Source organism: Myodes glareolus, chromosome 24 (assembly GCF_982192425.1).
Source record: "Myodes glareolus chromosome 24, mMyoGla1.1, whole genome shotgun sequence".
NCBI classification, from domain to species: Eukaryota; Metazoa; Chordata; class Mammalia; order Rodentia; family Cricetidae; genus Myodes; species Myodes glareolus.
The window spans coordinates 49,952,736-49,959,223 of NC_142049.1; positions in this window are offsets into that span (position 1 = coordinate 49,952,736).

Genomic DNA, 6,488 nt, shown 5'->3' on the forward strand with positions numbered 1-6,488 from the left:
GTCAGAACGAGCGGTTCTGCTTGTGCATTTATTCCTTAGTGGCACCGACAGGTGAGGAAATGGAGGCCCTAGAAAGCAAGTACTCACCTCACAGACAGCAAGTGGCCCAGTTAATCTGAAAGCCACTTTGGGTCTGAATCTGGAACCTTGATTTGATATGCATCTGGGATATTAGAGGACCTTGGGTGTGAAGCATGGGAACCAGGAAACAGAATGAGCTGGCTATCTTCATCCTACTTGATTCAGTAGAAGAGGAGGTAATACAGTTCATCGGTTCTTTCCAGGAAGACAAGATGGCTTAGTGGGTGGGTGAAGGAGTGTGCCACCAAACTTGATGTTCTGAGTCTGATCCCTAGGACTCACGCTGTGGAAGAAGAGAACCGACATCCCCTGGAGTGGCATTTCAATAGACTGCCTGAAGATCTGAGTGAGACAGTCCCACTGGTCAATCTCACAGATCAGATTATGGTGACACACACCTTTAATCCCTGTAGCCACACTAGTTGCCATAGAAATCAGGTGCTGCATACCTTTAATCCCAGTGGTACACACCTTTAATCCTAGCCCTAGAGAGGATTATAAAATGGGACAAGACAACTCTCAGACACAGTCTCCTTCTGAGATTCTGGGAGTCAGGATCGCCATTTCAGTCTGAGGTCGAGGCAAGAGTCAGTGGCTGGCTGCTTTGCTTTTTGAATCTTCAGGTTGAACCCTAATTTCTCTCTCAGAGTTTTTATTAATCATGCTTCAATCCCCAAGTTATCCTCTGATCTACACATGTGTGCCATGGCATGTGTGTGTACACACAGAGAGAAGGTACAATGAGGAAAGTATTTTTTTTAATTAAAAAAAGCTAACATTGAGAGTACTGACTAAGGACACAGACGAGGGCCACCTTGGGGCTGCGCAGGAAAGTCCACGGTACCCAGTGCTGAGAAGGATGTCAAGGAAGGCTTCTGGGTGCATGAGCTGATCTCAGGGGAATGGTGGGGCTAGGGGTAGGAAAAGATGAAGGGAGGAGGCTGTGGTGGTTTGAATGAGAATGATCCCCACAGGCTCATATGTTTGAGTGCTTGATCCCCAGTTGGTGAAACTGTTTGAAAAGGATTAGAAAGTGACCACGTTGGAGTAGCTGTTGCCTTGTTGGATGAGGTAAGTCACTGAGGGTGGGCTTTAAGCTGTCAAAGGTCCACATCAGACTCAGTCTTTCCCTCTCCGCCTGCAGCTTGTGGATAAGATGTGAGTTCTTGGCCTCTCCCCAGAGCCATGCCCACCTGACTGCTGCTGTGCTCCCATCATGATGGAAATGGGTTAACTCGGAAGCCGAAAGCAAGACCCCAAGAAAGTGCTGCTTTGTCACAGCAGCAGAACAATACCTAAGATGAGGTGAGTGAGGCCTGGGCAGGAGGGACTGGGCCACTCAGTGAGGATGACATCACATTGCTCTTTCATTCTCTGATGTCCACACTGCCTGGGACAGTGCCTGGCACATCGCAGACACCCACCAAATTGAACGAATGGATGAACAAGCTGCCGAGAAGGTGAATAAAGAAGAAATGGGTGGCGGAATGGATGATGGATGGTTGAACGGTGTGGTGGTTTGAATGAATGAGAACTGACTCCCATAATGTCACGTGTTTGAACTCCTGGTCCTGAGAACTGTCCCCCCACAATGTCATGTGTTTGAACTCCTGGTTCTGTTGGTGATGTTGCAGAATCTTTTGGAGGTAGAGTCTTGCTGTAGGAAGTAGGCTACTCACTTGAGGTGGGCTTTGAGTGTTCATGGTCTCCTCCCACTTCCAGTTCCCTCTTTCTGCTTCCTCTTTGTAGCTGAAGATGAGATCTCTCGGCTTCCTGCTCTGGCTGCCTTCTATCCTGTCTCCTCAGCCATTATGGACTTCCCCTCCAGAATCAGAAACCCAAATAAATTTTTCTGTAGGTTACTTTTACTCATGGTACTTTATCTATTAATGGTGTTTTATCCCAGCAATAGAAAAGTAGCTAACACAGATGGAGGAATGGAGAGACGGATGGTACATGGCTGGCTGACTGAAGGAAAGAGTGGAGGGAAGGACTGATGGATGATTGAAAAACTGGAGAGAGGAATGATGGATGGATGATGGTGCTTATGGAGGATGTTGGAAGAGTAAATGGTGGGGTAGTGGGTGAACAAATGAACAAGTTTGCTCAAATCCCGTTGTTTTCCTTCCCACACCTCCTGAGGTATTCCCTTCACCACCCATATCTGCCTACCTGCTGGGAATCCCTTGTGGTGTCACCACCTGGAAAACGGACCAGGATAAGCCCTGGGGTTCAAAGATAAACCATACAGATCCACACAGAGCCCTGTCCAGAGATAGATGCCCATGTCTGTATGAACGGTGGTTCTCTCCCGGTGCTCAGTAGCAAGTTAACCCCAGAAAGAGGTCAGCCAAGGTTTTGGCAGCCAAGTTGCCAGGGTTTGTGTAGAAGCAAGTGGGAAAGGAAACCCTCCAAGCAGGGCTGCAGCCAGCCTTGCTGCAGTACTGACATCATTTGTGGAACTGGAGAAAATGCTGATGCAGGAATGTGGGCTCTGGGCTGGTGGCCAAGGGCTGCTGATGGCCTGACAGAGGAGGCAAGAATGGCAGCTTGGCAGAGGAATCAGCTAGGGAACAGAGACAGAAAAATGAAGAAATGGAGACACAGAGCAATAGAGATAAAGAGAGAGAGGAGAGAGGAGAAGACAGAGGGAGAGATGCATTAGGTAGAGACATACAGGACACACAGAAAAGGGTAGGGACACAGAGAATGACAAAGATGCAGAAAGTTGGGGGTGAAGCTTGGTGATTCAAATTCAGAAAGAGCTTAATGTGGGAGGCATGGATGTGGGAGAGGCTTATAGGGCCCCTTCCCTTCCCTGAGGGGTTGTGGGTCAATGGTCATTGGTTGAGGGGAAGCCATTTTTCTTCAGTAGTGTAGCTACTGGAAAGTTGTGTTCTAGTAAATAACTATACCCATGCTCATACATGGAATTCTAACTAAACTCAATAGGTTATGTTTCCAGGGGTTTCTGTCCCACCCTATCCCTCAGTTGTTCAGTCCCAAAGAAACACACAAGGGTCTACATTAATTATAAACTGGTTGGCCTAGTAGCTCAGGCTTCTTATTAACTCTTTCTTACATCTTACATTAACCCGTAATTCTTGTCTTTGTTAGCCATGTGTACCTTTTATCAGTGAGGCATTCTCATCTTGCTTACTCTGTGTCTGGGTTATGATTACTGCAGACTGAGTCTTTCCTCTTTCTAGAATTCTCTTATTCTTATCACCCCACCTCTACTTCCTGCTTGGCTACTGGCCACTCAGTGTTTTATTAAAATAATATAACTGATAAATCTTTACAGGATACAAGAGCATTGTCCCACAGCAGGGTTATTAAAAAAAAAAAAGACAGGAAAGAGGGAGGGGGAAGGTATTTGGAAGAAGACTTCCAGAAAGATTGGGAGGGAAATAAGAGGGGAGAATGGGAGACAGAAAGGGCAACTGTAGCACAATTAGCAAAAACCCAGAGACAGATTTGTGGGTTCATCTGAAGGTCAGAAAAGCAAAACAGCCAGTCACTGACTTTTACCTCTTCCTCAGTCCAAATTGGTGATCCAGCCTTCAGGAATCCTCAGAATGAGACTGACTGAGACCTGTCCCCTCTCATCTTATATTTCTCTCTATCGCTGGGATTAATTCTGTGGCATGCTAGTGTGGCTACTGGGATTAAAGGTGTGGGTTACTACTGCCTGATCTAAGGCTGATCAAGGTGGCTGCTTTACTCTCTGATCTTCTAGCAATCTTTATTTATTAAAATACAAATGAAATATCACTATATTTCCCCTGTGTCTAAAACAAAAAGGCTATAACTAATATAAGAAAAACTATATACAATAAATACAATGACTATATACAATATATATAGAAAATAAATGCATCAACAATGTTCAGTCCATTTGCATTTGACAAATTCAGAGAAAATACTCCATCTCTATCCTATCTTGGTGAGTCCAAAGTCTTGTACCTAACTTACTTTCAGTCATAACTTGCTTTCTGTGTGAGATAAACATGGGAAACTATAACTATCTAGTCCTCAACTCCTTCAGAGACCCAAGAAGGAAATAATATTAACCGAGTAAGCAGAGAGTGTGAGCAAGTGACTTCTGAAAATTGTGAGAAATGACAGAAACAGCTGGCTGTCTGGACAGTGACCCAAAGTTCCTCTGCAATGTTGGGGCATCCATCTTCAGCCTACAGCCCTAGAACATCCAATAGACTTTTCTGTGGGACAGAATATTCTGAAGGACTGTCCCTCCTTCTCTTGACAATATTTGGCAGTCCCTTTCTTTTGTGGCCAATTTGGACAGCACACTGTCAGCAGTCGAGGCAAGGGCATTTTCTTGCCCAGTGGCTTACTTTTGCCACAGAGAAAGTGAACCCCATGTGGAGTTTCTTTGATACCCATTTTTCTCTGTAGTAGATTGTTGCTGCCAGGAGCAGACATGCCTCATTGTCATAAAAAGAGTCTATGTTATTAAAACATCTTAAATGCCACATTCTGTAGATCTCTGAAGTGTTTGAAGATGACCTGTCTATCTAAAAATATATCTTTGTTTGACCGTGAAAACATAGATAATGTGACTACAAGTTTGATTTTAATAGGTGACTACTTATTAACCTGTATTTCCTTACTATTCTAAACAGTTGGTAATAATAAGTTTCAAGAACTAGAAATTTGAATTACATTGTTAAATGAGTTGAAATGTATGTATAGCATGTTCTAACAAAATTAATCTTAAATTTGTATCAATATATAGAATTCGTATACAATCATATGTAAAATATTTACAACAGTAGTCACTTTATAAACGTAGATCCAATAGTCTACCTTTTCATTTTATATCTATAGCCTCCTTTCTTTCTTATCAGAGTAGATTCAATAATCTACCCTTTTATTCTATCATATCATAGTCCACTTTTTTTCTTTTCAAAACAAGAACCTTGAATCTAATTTCCTTTGTTTAGTTTTTTCCTGACCATTACCAAAAACAGCTTGTAACCAATCCCCCTCAAACAGTGACAAATATCCATATTCCATTGAACAACCAAAAATCAACCACCATACTGGAGACAGAAGTTTCTGTCCCACCCAGTCCCACAGCCATTCAGTCCCAAATAAACACACAGAGGCTTAATGATAAACAGTTTAGCCTCTTCCTCAGGCTTATTACTAACTAGCTCTTATAATTTAAGTTAACCAATAATTCTTAAGTATTTTTAGCCACGTGGCTTGGTACTTTTTCTCTGTGAGGCATTCTCATCTTGCTTCCTTTGTGTCTGGGTGGCAGCTGACTTTCTGTATTCCCTCTTCCCAGAATTCTCCTAGTCTGATTGCCCCACCTCTACTTTCTGCCTGGCTACTGGCCAATCAGCATTTTAATAAATGAATAAAAATGACAGATCTTTACAGCGTATAAAAACATTATCCCACAGCATGTCCCCTTTTTTTCTTTTCAAAATAAAAACCCTGAATCTAATCTCCTTTGTTTAGCTTTTTTCCTGACCATGATCCATAACAACTGTAAACAACACACTAAACAAAGACGAACAAACATCTATAATCCATTATTTTGGGGAAGGCAGGCATAGTTTTCTAAGCTGCATCCTGCTGATTGGGTGTGCTGGTAATTTTATGGGGACCCAAAGAAAATTTAAGATTATGCTTAAGTCCTGACTGGAGTATTCTGTGAGGTTGGAACATCTCAGCAGCAGTCTTGAAACTGGTCTGGATGTAGAACTCAGAGAAAACTGCAACAGAGGTGCTCTAAAACATTGGATCATCTGATCCATCTGCTCCTATTAGAGATTTTTCAAGGGGTCTTCCTCTATCAAATCTCATTTTTTCTTGACTGAGAATGAATCTATAGTCTCTAATTTCCTGTTCAACTTCACATAAATCTTCTGATTTGTAACCTGCCTTTCCTGATTTATTTGTATCAGTATAGAATGCAGGGGCTTGAGTTATTGGTGTGTCCTGTACAATGTGAGGAAGGATCCAAATAGTTCTCTTTATAAATTGAATTCTCTCGCTTTTGGGATCGTTGTTCTTAATTTCTCCCAAAAACTCACTACAAGCTCTCTGCCAGGGTTTGCTTTCTTCCCATAACTTGTCAATTTCATCATTATTAAAAGATACTATAATCTCTGCTAGGTCTAGTCCTGCTAATTGACAAAGTCTCAATTTACCTTTAAGAATTAACTCAGAGACTTTTTCCAAGTAAGTTTTTAATTGTTAATTCTTTATGTAGTAAAAAAAGATCCATTCTAAGATAATATCTTTCCTCTGTATTAAAATTCCTGTAGGAGAATGTTTGGAGGGTAACATGGCCAGAATGTAGTTAAGATTCAGATCCACATGATCCACATGTGCTTCCTGTACTTTCTCTTCAATCAAAGCCAATTCTC